The following is a 19058-nucleotide window of genomic DNA, read 5'->3' on the forward strand; positions in this document are numbered from 1 at the left end:
GCACGTGTCATCCGCCGTTTGACCATCCTCGAATACGAAATGTCGCGCATTAATTATCCTTCTTGTATAAAAACTCCAACCTTTTTTTCACTTTTTCACTTTTTGATTCCAAAGCTCTTTGATTTACCATCAAATTCTCCACTTAACTCTATCCTCTTCAAATCTTCATATATTGCTTCTTAGATATTTATATCTTCATGCTTCTTCTTTAACTCTTCAAACTAGACCATTATACCTTCATCCCCATCTTCAAATCTTCATACTTCTCTTTGAATCTTTATATTTTCCAGAATCAGATGGCAAAACTTCCAAATCTGTGCCCCAGCAAACCCCCACTTCAACTACCAACCCGGCCACGGATGCCGAGGTAGCTATTCTCGAGGTTGAATAACCGAGCAACTTCTTCTCTTAACTGTCGTCAATCTTCGGTCCTATTACCGTGAGGGCCGTGATACTTACACATCAAATTAGGATCTCTCTAGGTAGGGTCAGATTGCAATATTCAGGGCCACTTGGTCTCTTTGATGCGCCCTATGGCCGACACAATGCTGGTAGTATCCATGTTGAAGTTGTGCTCCGATAATCTTGGTGCTTCCCTGCTCCTAAATGACTTGTCAAACCCATTATTGTTCATCAAGTCTTGACCACTAGGTCCTCGAGCGCTTCTCTTCTTGCTCCTTGCGGGGTGACGCCCAGATCCATTTCCCCTTTGATTTGCATTGTATGGTTGATATCGATCTCGGACTGATCTTGACTCTTGATCAATAGCTCTTTTAGATCTATCGTCGGTTCTGATGGGGTAAACAGACCTAGAAGGGGCCCTGAGTTGGTCCTCCTCATCCCTGATCTTCGGCTAGTACCTGTTGTGGACGCTGGCCTAGTTTACCGCTGGGTACTCCATCAAATTTTGTTTTAGCTGTTGAGAGGCCAAGGAACTTCAGGGTTAAGCCCCTGAGTGAATGCCTGAATGGCCCAATCATCTGCAACCGGTCGTAGGTCCATCCGTTCCATCTGGAATTTTGACACGAACTCCCTGAGCATCTCGTCATCCCTTTGTTTGACCTTGAAAAGATCTGACTTCTTGGTCTCGACCTTGATAGCCTCGGCATAGGCCTTTACGAAAGGATCTGTAAGCATAGAAAACGAGTCAATGAAATTTAGGGACAAGTTGTGATACCATATTATTGCTCCCTAGGACAAAGTTTCCCCAAACTTTTTCAGCAACACTGACTCGATCCCATCGTTCCCTTTGATTGCGCATGCATATGAGGTCACATACTTGTTTGGATCTGTGGTCCTATTATATTTGGGGATGTCGGGCATACGAAACCTCTTTAGGATCGGCTTTGGTGCCGGCTCGGAGGAAGGGGCTGGGTAAATTTTTTTGAGTCCGGTCCCTTCAATATCAGGGGTGCTCCCAGGATCTGTTCAACCCTGGAGTTGTATGTTTCCACCTTTTTGTCATTAGCCTCAATATTTTTCTCGCCTGACTCTACCCCTTTTGTCAACTCTTCGAGCATCTTCACGACCTCGGAATTTACCCCGGGCTTGACTTCACTCGGTTTCTCGGTAATTTGTTGGTCTCTTCAAGTGCTTTCCCAGGATTGTTCGGGCTCGACCCTGTTGGGTGCGTGGCTTTGATTCTGCAGCTGTGCTATTGTTGCCTGTTGAGCTTGTAGCATTTCGAAAAGCAGCTGTAGGCTCACCCTATCACCTTCAACTTCGAGTGCTTCTCGAGCTGTTGGTCAGGTTCTCCCGCGAATACTGTTTTCCGGATCAGTTGACAAATTAATGTTGATGGCCATTTGCGAGTTACCATCGACCGAGTTGGTGGCCGGGACACTGTTAGGATCGGCAGGAAGTATATCATTACTGGGCACCACATTATTATTTTCTCCGTGATGGCCAGATTCAGCGTCAACGTTCAAGTGAGCCGACTGAGAGTTTGACATTTTTAGGTTGACCTGGAATTAAGATTTCAAAGAACAAGCGTAAAACGGGGTGTGTTATGGAGATTCGCATCAAATCACCACTATTATTCTCAGCCCCACGGTGGCGTCAAACTGTTTACCCCAAAAATGAGTAACAATTAAATTTGTACGCGGTTTAAATAATGTGTGGTTTAATTCAATACGAATAATTAAGAATAACAGATAGATGGATTAAAGACAATAAACGATCAAACCAATTTCAATACGATGACCAAGTCTGATCTTGGATTGAACAGTGGGACTCATCCTCGATTGGACCCTCGGATCAAGCCCGGTCACGGATGGAGAAAAGAACAAGTGAGTAGTGCCTTTAACAGTAGCTAGAAGACAAAATAAAACTTTTAATTGCTTTGAATTGCGTGTTACAATGTGTTAGACTAAAGAAAGACTTCCTCTTTATATAACAGGAGAACTTCAGTCCTAGTATAAATCCAAAAAAGGTAAAAATCTTCTTTTCCCGGTTATTGTTGATCCATAATCGACAGTGCACGCAATTCGCGCCATAATATCCGATTGAGGGTGAGTATTACGGCCCCCTATCTATCATTCATAACCATTCACCACGTCTCCCGAAGTCTAGAAGTTATACTCGGTACAAGGTGTGTTGTCTTACCATGCCCAATGTTGGATATATCATCCATTGTTTTTCCATGCTTGGTGTTTTTGGCCTCGATTTTAACCTCGCGGATCCGTACTTTTCCTTTGTTCTTTCAGCGAAGAACGAGGCGGGCATTGTAAGCACGTGAGTTTTTCCCTATATGAGAATCACTCCCAAAAAAATTCAAATAAAATGATTTTCCTTGGTGTGCAATTTTGTGAGATTTTGTGATATTTTTGGATAATTATTTGTATTTGTCTGTGTTTGTTTATTTGTTAAAATAATAAAAAATACAAAAATATGTCGCATTTTGCATGTAGGATTTAATTCTACAATTGTTAGTAATTAAATTTGTTTTACAAAAAATGAAAATTACAAAAATAGGCATATTTTGCATTTTTAGCATTTAATGTCCAAATATACGATTTTATGCTTAATTATTACTTAATTGTGCTTTAATTGTTATTGGGAGTTAATTTGCGCTTTTATAACTTATTTCAGTTCTTAATAATAATTTAAGTATTTTATAATTTAGTTTAGAAAAATAAAAGAAGAAAAGAGAACAAAAATACAAAAAAAAATCGGAGTGGGCCACTTCTTCAATTTCAAACCGCAGGCCCAAATAATTATCCAACCTTCCCCATGACCCGGTCTACTTCAAACTGGGTCGACCCGGTCCGCACCATTAACCCAAATACCCAACACCCTTCTTCATTTTTTCAAAACACAAAACAAAAACAAAAAATAAAAAAACCAAAAAACCCTAAAACTAAGAAAAGGATCCGTCCCCCTCCCTTGGCTTCTTCTTCTCCAAAATACCAAACGCCCCAAGCATCCATGGCAGCCCTTCTGCCTCCCCATCGACAACACACACACACACATCAACCACACACAAGCTCCACCACCCTCGCGTCCAAATAGACCCCGCCGCGTCTGCCTTCATCGTCGAGCTCAAGCTTGAGCTTGGCATCCATGGTCGCCGCTGCTGCGTCGTCGTCGTCAACCACCATCCATGCTATAACAGTCGACACACCCTCGTCGTCCAAACAACCCGCTGCTTCTGCTCTTTCACGTCCAAACAGCTGCTGCCCGAGCTCTTCATCTTCTTCATCCAAACGACCATCGTCGTCTTATTTCCAAGATGTCAGTTGCGCCATGGACAACCACTTCACCATGGCTACTACGTCCATGGCGTTTGATTCCTCTTCCTCGACGTTCTTTCTTCTTCCAGCTTCGTCAGCATTCGAGGGGAGCTCGTCGATGCTACTGCTCCGGCAACCGCCACTATTTCAGCAGCGATGATGAACCGCTACTGTAACTGTTGCATCATCTTCAAACGACTCCATACGACCGTCTTCTCCGAGTTGCTTCGTGAACGACCTCTGCGTCGTCTGCTTCATCCTGTGAGCGAGCTGCCCAGCTTGACGTTGTCATAACAAACAAGTTTGTTTGCAGCGCGTCGTCTGCTTCATCCTGGAGATAGAGACGTAGTTCTGCCACCATGGGACCTCACCACCTCGTTTGTTCGAGCTTTGGTCGGAGTTTGTCGAAACAGTCCATACAATCGAGTTCGTCGTTGTTCATCCCCGGTTAGTTGGTTTTGAGTCTTATTTTTGTCCATATTTCGTTTTTATATTTCTCGAAGTTGAAATCGTTAAATGTTTGATTCTTGTTTTGTTCGTTGTTCATCGTTTTGTTAAATTTTTAGTTTGTTCATGTGCTTTGTTGAATTAATTTTCAGATTTCAAATGGAAATTTAATTAGTTTGTTTTTCATGTTTATTTCATGTTTATTTTATTGTTTAGGTAAAAATTTGTTAGTTTAATGTTTGTTAGATTCAAATTGAAATTTAATTAATTATTTCTTCAATTTGTTTCATGTGTTTTATGTATTTTCAGAAATTGTTAAACGTTGTTTTAATCATGTGAATCCGTCATGTTTGTTGTTTAAAAATAGACTTAGTTCATGACCATCTTTGTTTAAAGTTCATGTTTAATCCAGTGATTTAATGTGAGTTCATGTTTGTTTTTGATTTGTTGATTTAGTTTGAATCATGTATTTTGTTGTTTGTATTGTTGTATCCTTGCTCATCCATTGATGGTCTAAACTAACCAGGATTGGTTCCCAATATGGTTAATTCACACCATTAATTTTGAGTTATATTGTTCATCGTGTTCGTGTGATTTGTTGTTGAAGATCGTTGAGAAATTGGTCATCTTGACTATATTTTGGTTAAGTTATGATTAATTGATTGTTTAGAGCTGATGGGGGTAGTTTGGTAAATTGCATTACATTCAGGGGTAGAATGGTAATTGCAATAAGGTCAGAGGGGTAGTTTGATAATTGAACATTATTATAATTGTTTATGTAGGCATGAGGGACAAAATATAATGGGGTGGGGTTTTTGATATAATTGTTTAACATAATGGGGGGACAAGACAAAATATAATGGGAGGGAATATTGCATTTGTTTATGTTAAGCATGGGGGACAAGGTTTAAAATAAAGAAGACATTTAATAGTGGGGACAAAGCATGCCTTGGGGGAATAATTTGGGGTTGGAAATTCAAGACTTGTCTTGCTATATATATAGGGTCATTTGACACATATTGGGGACGAGACTTGGACTTGAAGGAGAAAATTAGAAAAGACTTAGAAGTTATTATTGGGAGAATATTTTTGAGAGTAATACATTCTGAAAAATTTCAAGAGTGTTAGAGAGTAAAAGAGAAAGACAACTTGAACTTCTACTTGAATAAATTCCGTTTGTCTTTTCTCGAGTGTCATTCAAAATCAGTAAACTACTGCATCTTGTATCCGTCTCTCTTCTGCTTTGACTGTGATTGCACTTTGGTATTGCTGATTTTTCAATCCGTTGTTGGGTTATTCTACTGGTTGTTACTGGTTTGCGGTATTGTTGAACCTGCTGTTGTTGTGTTATTATTGCTGCTGACTTCTCCTTCTTTTGTTCTTGTACTGCCATTTCCAGGTACGCATTTGCATACTCTCGGATTGAAGAGAAAAATGAAATATTAATCAGGCTTTGTTCCTGTTGAATCCCTCCTGTTTAGATTTGTGTTTGAATAAAACTTTCCTTCCTTTGTATAAAATGTAGTGACTTATTAATGAGTAATGGGGTTGCATATGTATAACTTCTTCATCTAATAATATTAGTTTAAACTAATCAAAGTTGTTTTGATATTATTATCTATCTCATGTTCTAGTATTATTGAATAATAGAATATAGAATGAAAGCAGTTTTTCTTTGTATAATCTCGATCGCAATTTTCCATTCACATTAGCCGTAACTTAATAACTAATAAGTTACGTTTTTCAGCATGAAATTAATTGAGAAATTTTCTTTTATTTTTAGAGACAAACTTAATAGAAGAAATGTAGTCACTGTAGGTTTATCCTTTTAAATAAAATGAGACGAGCCTCGCCAAATAAAATGCACAGATTGCGGGTCCCTCACAAAATGTATGCTTTAATTACTTAGAACTCGGGATCGGCCGTTTAGCAAAGTTCCACGGCTTTACCCAGAAATAATAATACGCTAATCGCTTTAGGAGCATATTTTAATAATCTTACCTTCTTAAACTCGGGTGTGCATTTCATGCGACCCAAATTCAAATCCTAAAACATTGAATAAAAATATGTTCCGGATCGCGGGTGCATTTCATGTGACGCAATCCAAAGACATGTTTTAAACGATGTTCACATTCCTTTAAAATATAATAAAAGCGGTAAAAAGATAAAATTTGCACATAAGTTCATATTTGTATAAAATCAGATAATCAAGCCGAATATAACAGTTGAGCGACCGTGCTAGAACCACCGAACTTGGGAATGCCTAACACCTTCTCCCGGGTTAACAGAATTCCTTATCCGGATTTCTGGTATGCAGACTGTAATATGGAGTCATTCTTTTCCTCGATTCGGGATTAAAATTGGTGACTTGGAACACCCTAAATCTCCCAAGTGGCGACTCTGAAATAAATAAACCAATCTCGTTTCGATTGTCCTTTAATTGGAAAAAACTCTTTGTACCCTCGCGGGGGCGGAAAAAGGAGGTGTGACAGCTCTGGCGACTCTGCTGGGGATAATGACCCAGAACCACTGGTTCAGGGTTAGAAATTCGAGCTTATATAAATTGTTATATTTGGTTTTATCTGATTTTGTTACATGTTTTGGCTCAATGTGCTAATTAGTTGCTATTTACCGCTTTGATATTACGTGAACTGTATATAAACTGTGCCGAAACCCGTCTTCTCTCTGAGTTTTCTTAATCATGAAGAAGGGCGTACTTCGTACGACTTATTTTCTGTATAGTGTCAAATCCCAAATTTAGAACGAGGTTCGGACAAGTTGCTAAGCCGGTGAAGCTTTTGTATTCCCGGTACGCTGCCCCCCCCCCTCGGCTCGAGTTGTCCGCTCGGGTAAGCCAGGTCTAGAACAAACACTTAGGTTTTTAAACTTAGTATAACAAAGCCTCATGCCGGATCCCTAGTAGGAATGTTTGTTTGCATCACGTGCATTTGACTTTGGAGGCTCAACACAGGGGTTGGGTCTGTCTAGGACAGGTGTACCAAAAATGAAAATGATCATCCTGATGCATCTTACTTGTTACTACTTGCGCATTAATTTGATTCGGACTTGTGTGTTGACTGACTTGTGAATATCAGGAATAATATTTTGAAACTGAAAAAAAAGAAATAGCGGTTAGGGAATTGATTGTTTATTTTTGAAAAAAAAACAAATGCCTAAATACTGTCAAAACTCCGCCGAAATTTTAAGAAAATGAGAAAAAAATGTCTTGTTAGTTTGTTTTATTAAAAGTGAAAAAAAAGAGTCATTGTTCTGTTTTGTTTTTCAAAACAAAATAGAAAAAATATATAGTTTGTCTTGCCATGAAAATGAAAATGAAAAAGAGTCTTATTTTTAAAATATTTTTTTTGTTATTTATTTGTTTATGAAAACGCAAAAAATAAAAAAAATAAAAAGATTCTTTCATTATTTGTCACAAATATATATATATATATATATATATATATATATATATATATATATAAGTCCAAAAAGTTTTTCTTTATTTCCAAGATATATATATATATCTTTATTAGTTGCAAAAAATATTTGTCTTGCCAAAAGTCTAGAAAAGTTTTTTAGACCCCCAATTTTCAAAACAAAAAATCCAAAAATATAATCCAAAGACATGTTTTAAACGATGTTCACAATTTTTTTTAAAAATAATAATAATAATAATAATAATAATAATAAAGTGGTAAAGAGTTAAAATAAAAAATCCGAAAATATTTTGATTCTTCTTTGAAAATTGAAAAGAAAATTTAAAATTCAAAAAAAAATTTAGAAGCATTTCTTTGATTAAAGGTAAAATTCCGAAAAAATATTTTCTTTTTTCTTTAGAGTAAGAAAAAACAAATAAATGAAAATTCAGAAAAAAAATATCTTAGAAATCTTTCTTTTAAAAAAAAAATCAATCAAAAAAAATACTTCCCTTCTTCTTTTAAAGTAGTTCTTTCACAAATTCAAAAAATAAAATAAAAGAAGTTAGTCGTCTACTTATGCTTGATTGCCCGAACTACGCGGGTTTGATTCTCACCGGATGTGAGATACGTAGGCAACCCTCATCGGGTCCAACCCCACCTTTTGCTAAAATAGCCAAAAATAAAAAAATAATAATAAAAAATGTGTCAAAATTTTAATTTTGTCATAAAGAAATCGGGTGACGTTGTTTTGTCAAAACATAGCCGAATGTTCCCGAAAGGGCGCTGGAAGGCTGACTTTGCATAAACAGCCACCTTTGGGTCACTTTTAAGATTTGGTCCAGTTGACCCACACAGCCTTAAAAATCCTCGTCCCCGAGACAAGGAAAGGTCGTGTTTGCAATATTGACTTTTCTAAATTCAAAAAACGATAAAAAGAGTCATAAATAAGTCAGATGATGTTGTTTTGTCACAAATAGCTGAATGTTCCCGAAAGGGACGCCGGAAGGCTGACTTTGCATAAACAGCCACCTTCTGGGTCATGTTTAGGATTTTTGGTCTAGTTGACCCACACAGCCCTATAAATCTTCGTCCCTGAGGCGCTGAAGGGCCGTGTTTGCAACACCAGATTTTTATTGTAATTTGAAAGAGAAAAAAAATAAAGAGTCAGCGGTAAGGTGAATACCGTTTGGATTTTTAGTCCAAAAATAAGCCGAGCCAGCTTCGGCTGTGTCTTAAACCGTTCTTGCCGAAATAGCCTTAGAGTATCTTTCAATTGTCGAAAGGTTATTTTCGTAAAAGAATGGACAAGTTTGTAAAGTGTCATAAAATAATCCTTCCCGGCCTCAAAATTCATGTGAAATTTGGAAGGGGCCACATTTGCAAAAAATAACCGTTCAGTTGCATTTGTCAAAGGAAGAAAGGGAGCTGGTCGTTTGTTTTTGGAGTTTGTAAATCTTTTAATTAGAATAGTTGGGTTGTTTGATTTTTTTTCCAGTTTGTAGGTCATCTTCAAACCTTTGAAACCCAGTTTGTTTTAATATGAAAATTGAAAAAATGTTTAGTATTGTTTATCTTTTATTGGTCCGAACTACGCAAGGTCTGATTCATGCGGGGTCATGATACGTAGGTAATCTCCATAAGATTTGACCACAACAAAAAAATGAAAAAAATCGAAAAAAAAGAAAAAAAAAGAGAGAAAAAAAGAAAAAAAAAGAAAAAAAAAAGAAAAAAAGAAAAAATGTTGTCAATAATGAGGACCGACTGAGTCCATTCTAACCTGTTTGTTTTGTAAAGAAAGTTAAGGTGGTTGGTTTGTGGTAAGCCGGACAATGACACTCAGAATCCTTTACTTGCACCTCATGATACACACTCTGCGGGGATCAGGCCTTATAACATAAGCACTTGAATCCTATTGGGAACTTGTTGACGAAGATGGATGATATTGAAGCTGATAATGGTCTTGGCAGTATTGACGCGAAGTTCAGTGGCTAAGATGCCAGTTTTGATAAAGTGGGAGGACGCTCCGTTCCTTGGTTAACAAGAGAGAAGCTTGTGGTGGCTTATTTTGTTGTCATTTCTGTTTGTTCGGATTATTAGGATTGTAATTCGGATTTTGTTTTGTGTCAATATCTTTCCGCTTATCTTTCCGTTTTGTCATAGCGATTTGTTTAAGTTTGTCCAGGTTGTTTTAGGATTTTATTCTGGTTTGTTTCGTTTGTCTTGTTGTTCAAACCATTCCACCGGTAATCTAATGCAAAATCCGGTCTTTTATTATTTCTAGTCATCTCTTTGTTTAGTCCTTTTGTCATTTTGTTCAGCGCCGATTCTAGTGACATGACATGCGCACACAGTTTGGGCCTAGTCTTTAAAGTTAATCATAAAACCCCGAAAAGGTGATCAGAACATTTAAAGAAATAAGGACGGTTGAGATTATTCAGAGCTCGAGTCATATGGAACTAGGGCAAGTTAAACACAAAGAAAACCGTTAAAAGCAAGATTCGCCAAATTGGCATGAGGGTCGTTCATGATAATGCGAGTGTCATCCAACGGTGCTTTAGAAATGACAAAGGAAAAATAAAATGTTTAACATAATTGTCAAGTCCAACACCATCGGAAGAGACTATAAATCTATGTTCAATTGTGTTGTTTGCACTTGGCATGTTTTGAAGACTGGAATGACGAAGGCATTTTGTTCTGCTACCTAAACACTTTATCCTTCGTTACCCCTTTTGAGCCTTATTTATTTTCTTTCATACCCCTTGTTCGGAATCATTAGCAACGACTAGAAAACACAAACAAAAGAAGAAGAAAAAAGAAGAAAGAAAAGAAAACAACAAAACGAAAAAAAGAGAAAAGAAAAGAAAAATGATAAAAAAAAAGAAAGTCAGAAGAAAATAAAGGAATTGGGAACTACGTTTGACCTGATTCCTCAAAGAGGATACGTAGGCGCTTCACGGCTCGGTCATAGTTTTGAAAAATGAAAAAAAAATCAATCAATCAAGATATCCCCAAGCAAGAAACTGGGGCAAAGGTTGCGCTTGTTGTAAATAAATCTAGTTCTGAAGGTTGTAATTAATAACCCAAAATCGATGCGTTTTGAGCCTTTAATACCCTTTCTTTCTAGCCCTATCCAAAAACCCACATTACGGTCCAAAGAAAGACCTTCTGATCAGTCTTCAAAAGATGCCAAGTCAGACAAATGGAGAGTCTTACCCGTGAACATAACATTCTGTTCCACGGCAGAAAGGACTCTAATCCCCAGCAGAAAGAGTCATACCGGCGACATTCCAAATCCCCAGCTGGAAAGTGATACAAATGAGAGAGTCTTATTGGTGAAAACCTTCACAGGCACCATAAGGCGACGAAAGCTGAGAGAAAAACCAAAATGAGAGAGACTTGATAGTGAAAACCCTTCGGGCACTACAAGTCGAATAAGATTGAAATCAGATGGGGAATCGCCAATTGAAGGTCTTGAAAGATGATTGATGGCGGAGGATAGGCCACATATGCATGTCATGACCATTAGAGTCGGTATCTGCATTTGATAGGTTTTTATTTATAGTTTCTTTTGTTAAAGAGTCATCTTTTTCCTTTGCCTTTTTATTCTGTTCCATTTTATCTTTTTCCTTTCATAGAAAAATTCCCCAATAGAGTCTGTTTGGTCAGAACCAGTGGGAAATGACTTCAAATTAGGCCATCAGCTTTCCAATTAGGCAAGATGAGATCTGACTAGTACATCCAAATGGTATAGTCAGCAAGGAACAAGCGCGAGGCCAGTGTCAAAAAAAGATATCCCCAGCAAAAGGGAATTGACAAAAGGATTGACGAATGTCAAGAGGGATATCCTTGCCAAAATCAAAGGTTATAAACCTCAAGGCCGAGGCCCGTGGACAAAGCAAGGAGAGCAGTGAGCATGGTTTGGGAAATCCATACGATACTAAAAAAGATCGGGGAAATGCCAGTTTCCGTCTATGCCACAAAAGAAGAGGGATATCCCCGGCAGAATGGGATTATCCCCAGCAAATAATATCGCAACCAACCAGTTTCTGGAGCGCAGAGCAAGGAAGGAGAAAGGGAAAACCATCCCAGTAGGAGTATCACAACCAACCACCGCGTTTTAAACTAACAAATTTTGTTTGATTTGAAACAGGTAAAGGAAATGGCATTGATGACAGAAATGCATGCCACAAGAAAGATTATCAAACTAGGGCAGAAAATTTTCCTTTCATTTTAGAAAATTTTCTGGAAGTCAAGTACCCATTTGGGGAAAAACAAAGATAACACAAGTCTCAAGGGAAGTGATCTTTGAACCAGTGTTGCCCCCAACATAATAAGTTTCAATGGAGGAAGTTGTTCCCCAGCGAAGGGATGAAACTTGAGCTCAGAAAGAGCGAGAGGCCAGCATCATTCCCAACAGCCTTCAGAAGAGTGAAACACTAGTTTTGAAGGAATCAAAATCCCCCAGCAGTGTTGTCCTCGACAACGTTATCCCCAGCTGATAACATTTTATCCCCCAACAGGTAAGTAAATAATCTCCCAGCAGTTTTGAGGAGTCCAACACAAGTTTGGTGAAAATCGGTATCCTCAGCGGTTCCTTTCAGGTTAAGGCAAAACGAGTCTTAAGGGAGGTAGTCTTCGAAGGATGAAGCTAAAAAAAAGGGAAAAAAGAAAGAGGGAAGTAGTTTGCAGAGGAATGAAACATCCCACCCAAAAGGAAGTAGTTCTGGAAGGAGTAAGATAATATATTTACTCAGTAGAGTTATCTTCAGCAGCGTTATCCCCAGCGGGTCATCGAGATGTAGAAGCATCTTGGACAGACTTTCGACCAAGTTTCAAGAGGGTCGGACAACCCATAATGGGGAAGGAAGAAAAGGGAAAATTCACCCCCCAGCAAAATAATCCCCAGCAAGTTTTGAGGTAAGACATTTTCAAATTTTGAGGATATGTCGGGTTTATCCGCCCTCGAATAGGATATGTCGGGTTCATCCGCCCTCGAATAGGATATGTCGGGTTCATCCGCCCTCGAATAGGATATGTCGGGTTCATCCGCCCTCGAATAGGATATGTCGGGTTCATCCGCCCTCGAACAGGATATGTCGGGTTCATCCGCCCTCGAATAGGATATGTCGGGTTCATCCGCCCTCGAATAGGATATGTCGGGTTCATCCGCCCTCGAATAGGATATGTCGGGTTCATCCGCCCTCGAATAGGATATGTCGGGTTCATCCTCCCTCGAATAGGATATGTCGGGTTCATCCGCCCTCGAATAGGATATGTCGGGTTCATCCGCCCTCGAATAGGATATGTCGGGTTCATCCGCCCTCGAATAGGATATGTCGGGTTCATCCGCCCTCGAACAGGATATGTCGGGTTCATCCGCCCTCGAACAGGATATGTCGGGTTCATCCGCCCTCGAACAGGATATGTCGGGTTCATCCGCCCTCGAACAGGATATGTCGGGTTCATCCGCCCTCGAACAGGATATGTCGGGTTCATCCGCCCTCGAACAGGATATGTCGGGTTCATCCGCCCTCGAACAGGATATGTCGGGTTCATCCGCCCTCGAACAGGATATGTCGGGTTCATCCGCCCTCGAACAGGATATGTCGGGTTCATCCGCCCTCGAACAGGATATGTCGGGTTCATCCGCCCTCGAACAGGATATGTCGGGTTCATCCGCCCTCGAACAGGATATGTCGGGTTCATCCGCCCTCGAACAGGATATGTCGGGTTCATCCGCCCTCAAATAGGATATGTTGGGTTCATCCGCCCTCAAATAGGATATGTTGGGTTCATCCGCCCTCAAATAGGATTTTATTCTCAAAGTTGTGGTTGAAAACAGGCACCACCTGTATAACGAGAGGAACACTTTCTGTCTTTACATTTCTATTCTAGGTCGCCCACCAGTATAATACGGGAATACTTTTCTATTCTAGGTCGCCCACCAGTATAATACGGGAATACATTTTGTTCTAGGTCGCCCACCAGTATAATGCGGGAATACATTTTGTTCTAGGTCGCCCACCAGTATAATGCGGGAATACTTTTTTGTTCTAGGTCGCCCACCAGTATAATGCGGGAATACTTTTCTGTTCTAGGTCGCCCACCAGTATAATGCAGGAATACTTTCTGTCTTTACATTTCTGTTCTAGGTCGCCCACCAGTATAATGCTGGAATATATTTATGTTCTAGGTCGCCCACCAGTATAATGCGGGAATACATTTCTGTTCTAGGTCGCCCACCAGTATAATGCGGGAATACATTTCATGTTCTAGGTCGCCCACCAGTATAATGCGGGAATACATTTCTGTCTTTTCATTTCTGTTTTAGGTCGCCCACCAGTATAATGCGGGAATACATTCTGTTCTAGGTCGCCCACCAGTATAATGCGGGAATACATTTCTGTCTTTTCATTTCATGTTCTAGGTCGCCTACCAGTATAATGCGGGAATACATTCTGTTCTAGGTTGCCCACCAGTATAATGCGGGAATACATTTCTGTTCTAGGTCGCCCACCAGTATAATGCGGGAATACATTCATGTTCTAGGTCGCCCACCAGTATAATGCGGGAATACATTCATGTTCTAGGTCGCCCACCAGTATAATGCGGGAATACATTCATGTTCTAGGTCGCCCACCAGTATAATGCGGGAATACATTCATGTTCTAGGTCGCCCACCAGTATAATGCGGGAATACATTCATGTTCTAGGTCGCCCACCAGTATAATGCGGGAATACATTCATGTTCTAGGTCGCCCACCAGTATAATGCGGGAATACATTCATGTTCTAGGTCGCCCACCAGTATAATGCGGGAATACATTCATGTTCTAGGTCGCCCACCAGTATAATGCGGGAATACATTCATGTTCTAGGTCGCCCACCAGTATAATGCGGGAATACATTCATGTTCTAGGTCGCCCACCAGTATAATGCGGGAATACATTCATGTTCTAGGTCGCCCACCAGTATAATGCGGGAATACATTTCTGTCTTTTCATTTCTGTTTTAGGTCGCCCACCAGTATAATGCGGGCATACATTTCATGTTTTTGCATTCAGGCGCCCACCTATATAACAAGAGGAATACTTTTGAGTCTTATACTGCAGATTTTGAAATCAGTAACCCCACCGGAAGGTAGAAGGTTACAACAGGAATCCCCAGCAGGAAACAATAAAAATCCCCAGCACCGGGAAGCAAAAGGTTGTAGCAAGAGGTCCCAGCACAAATTCAAGCGCCTGAGTCAAAAGGAAGAAAGGACGCGTTTTGAAAGAAGCAGCTGGTGAACATTAAATCATGCCCAGCATAACAAGTCTGATGAAGAGAGTCGTACCCACCAGAGGAACCGCCGAAAAGCTTGATGAAGAAAGCCATGTCCCTAGCGGACCGAGCAAAATGATGAAAACTGGTACTCAGAAAAGCAAAGAGCCAGTGTCATTCCCAAATTCACGGAAGAAAAGCACCGGATGAAACACAAGCCGACAAGAAAGCAAGGCAACAAGAACAAATTTCAGTCTAGCCTAGCTTCTTGTTTTCTTTTAAGCACGGTGTAACAAGGAGATCGGCAAGCAGTGATAACAGCATGCAGCAGCAGTAACATTGCATGTCCCACGGTAGTCCCAGCTACCAAAATTTCCTGAACTATATTAACCTGATTCCCCTTTAGCCAAGGATATGTAGGAAACCTTTGAAGCAAAGGTTCGGTTAAATCTTTTTCAAAAAAATGCTTCACACGGAGTACTCGGATAGGCAAAAATCGCTCGCTTTATCTTTGCGCGAAAACCCTTCGTGTCTTCGGGCAAAGAGGGGCAGCTGTAAGCACATGATTTTTGCCCTATATGAGAATCACTCCCAAAAAAATTCAAATAAAATGATTTTCCTTGGTGTGCAATTTTGTGAGATTTTGTGATATTTTTGGATAATTATTTGTATTTGTCTGTGTTTGTTTATTTGTTAAAATAATAAAAAATACAAAAATATGTCGCATTTTGCATGTAGGATTTAATTCTACAATTGTTAGTAATTAAATTTGTTTTACAAAAAATGAAAATTACAAAAATAGGCATATTTTGCATTTTTAGCATTTAATGTCCAAATATACGATTTTATGCTTAATTATTACTTAATTGTGCGTTAATTGTTATTGGGAGTTAATTTGCGCTTTTATAACTTATTTTAGTTCTTAATAATAATTTAAGTATTTTTATAATTTAGTTTAGAAAAATAAAAGAAGAAAAGAGAACAAAAATACAAAGAAAAATCGGAGTGGGCCACTTCTTCAATTTCAAACCGCAGGCCCAAATAATTGTCCAACCTTCCCCATGACCCGGTCCACTTCAAACCCGGTCGACCCGGTCTGCCCCATTAACCCAAATACCCAACACCCTTCTTCATTTTTTCAAAACACAAAACAAAAACAAAAAATAAAAAAACCAAAAAACCCTAAAACTAAGAAAAGGATCCGTCCCCCTCCCTTGGCTTCTTCTTCTCCAAAATACCAAACACCCCAAGCATCCATGGCAGCCCTTCTGCCTCCCCATCGACAACACACACACACACACATCAACCACACACAAGCTCCACCACCCTCGCGTCCAAATAGACCCCACCGCGTCTGCCTTCATCGTCGAGCTCAAGCTTGAGCTCGGCATCCATGGTCGCCGCTGCTGCGTCATCGTCGTCAACCACCATCCATGCCATAACAGTCGACACACCCTCGTCGTCCAAACAACTCGCTGCTTCTGCTCTTTCACGTCCAAACAGCTGCTGCCCGAGCTCTTCATCTTCTTCATCCAAACGACCATCGTCGTCTTATTTCCAAGCGGTCAGTTGCGCCATGGACAACCACTTCGCCATGGCTGCTACATCCATGGCGTTTCATTCCTCTTCCTCGACGTTCTTTCTTCTTCCAGCTTCGTCAGCATTCGAGGGGAGCTCGTCGATGCTACTGCTCCGGCAACCGCCACTATTTCAGCAGCGATGATGAACCGCTACTGTAACTGTTGCCTCATCTTCAAACGACTCCATACGACCATCTTCTCCGAGTTGCTTCGTGAACGACCTCTGCGTCGTCTGCTTCATCCTGTGAGCGAGCTGCCCAGCTTGACATTGTCATAACAAACAAGTTTGTTTGCAGCGCGTCGTCTGCTTCATCCTGGAGATAGAGACGTAGTTCCGCCACCATGGGACCTCACCACCTCGTTTGTTCGAGCTTTGGTTGGAGTTTGTCGAAACAGTCCATACAATCGAGTTCGTCGTTGTTCATCCCCGGTTAGTTGGTTTTGAGTCTTATTTTTGTCCATATTTCGTTTTTATATTTCTCGAAGTTGAAATCGTTAAATGTTTGATTCTTTTTTTGTTCGTTGTTCATCGTTTTGTTAAATTTTTAGTTTGTTCATGTGCTTTGTTGAATTAATTTTCAGATTTCAAATGGAAATTTAATTAGTTTGTTTTTCATGTTTATTTCATGTTTGTTTTATTGTTTAGGTAAAAATTTGTTAGTTTAATGTTTGTTAGATTCAAATTGAAATTTAATTAATTATTTCTTCAATTTGTTTCATGTGTTTTATGTATTTTCAGAAATTGTTAAATGTTGTTTTAATCATGTGAATCCGTCATGTTTGTTGTTTAAAAATAGACTTAGTTCATGTCCATCTTTGTTTAAAGTTCATGTTTAATCCAGTGATTTAATGTGAGTTCATGTTTGTTTTTGATTTGTTGATTTAGTTTGAATCATGTATTTTGTTGTTTGTATTGTTGTATCCTTGCTCATCCATTGATGGTCTAAACTAACCAGGATTGGTTCCCAATATGGTTAATTCACACCATTAATTTTGAGTTATATTGTTCATCGTGTTCGTGTGATTTGTTGTTGAAGATCGTTGAGAAATTGGTTATCTTGACTATATTTTGGTTAAGTTATGATTAATTGATTGTTTAGAGCTGATGGGGGTAGTTTGGTAAATTGCAATCCGTTCAGGGGTAAAATGGTAATTGCAATAAGGTCAGATGGGTAGTTTGGTAATTGGACATTATTTTGATTCTTTATGTTAAGCATGAGGGACAAAATATAATGGGGTGAGGTTTTTGATATAATTGTTTAACATAATGGGGGACAAGACAAAATATAATGGGAGGGAATATTGCATTTGTTTATGTTAAGCATGTGAGACAAATTATAATGGGTTGAAATTTAATAGTGGGGACAAAGCATGCCTTGGGGGAATAATTTGGGGTTGGGAATTCAAGACCTGTCTTGCTATATATATAGGGTCATTTGACACATATTGGGGACGAGACTTGGACTTGAAGGAGAAAATTAGAAAAGACTTAGAGATTATTATTGGGAGAATATTTTTGAGAGTAATACATTCTGAAAAATTTCAAGAGTGTTAGAGAGTAAAAGAGAAAGACAACTTGAACTTCTACTTGAATAAATTCCGTTTGTCTTTTCTCGAGTGTCATTCAAAATCAGTAAACTACTGCATCTTGTATCCGTCTCTCTTCTGCTTTGACTGTGATTGCACTTTGGTATTGCTGATTTTTCAATCCGTTGCTGGGTTATTCTACTGGTTGTTACTGGTTTGCGGTGTTGCTGAACCTGCTGTTGCTGTGTTATTATTGCTGTTGACTTCTCCTTCTTTTGTTCTTGTACTGCCATTTCCAGGTACACATTTGCATACTCTCGGATTGAAGAGAAAAATGAAATATTAATCAGGCTTTGCTCCTGTTGAATCCCTCCTGTTTAGATTTGTGTTTGAATAAAACTTTCCTTCCTTTGTATAAAATGTAGTGACTTATTAATGAGTAATGGGGTTGCATATGTATAACTTCTTCATCTAATAATATTAGTTTAAACTAATCAAAGTTGTTTTGATATTATTATCTATCTCATGTTCTAGTATTATTGAATAATAGAATATAGAATGAAAGCAGTTTTTCTTTGTACAAACTCGATCGCAATTTTCCATTCACATTAGCCGTAACTTAATAACTAATAAGTTACGTTTTTCAGCATGTAATTAATTGAGAAATTTTCTTTTATTTTTAGAGACAAACTTAATAGAAGAAATGTAGTCACTGTAGGTTTATCCTTTTAAATAAAATGAGACGAGCCTCGCCAAATAAAATGCACAGATTGCGGGGCCCTCGCAAAATTCATCGCATTAATAATATTACTATTGGACTACTAGCAGGTGTCGAAGTCGACCTCTCGTCTCTACTTCTTCGAGATTAGACGGAATACTCATTGGGTACACGTTATTTTCGTACTCATACTACACTTGTTGTGCATTTTTGTTGCACAAATTCATATGTGGCTAGTGGCTTAGTGGCATAGCGGCATGGTTGATATGGAGACTTAGGTGAGCTGCAATTATCGAGACGACCCGCAGCCAGCAGAGTCTCCTTCAGCGTATTGTACTGTATTTTTATTTCTGTCCACTTGTATTCCGGACAGT

The sequence above is a fragment of the Nicotiana tabacum genome, chromosome 8 (assembly GCF_000715075.1).
Source record: "Nicotiana tabacum cultivar K326 chromosome 8, ASM71507v2, whole genome shotgun sequence".
Taxonomy (NCBI): domain Eukaryota; kingdom Viridiplantae; phylum Streptophyta; class Magnoliopsida; order Solanales; family Solanaceae; genus Nicotiana; species Nicotiana tabacum.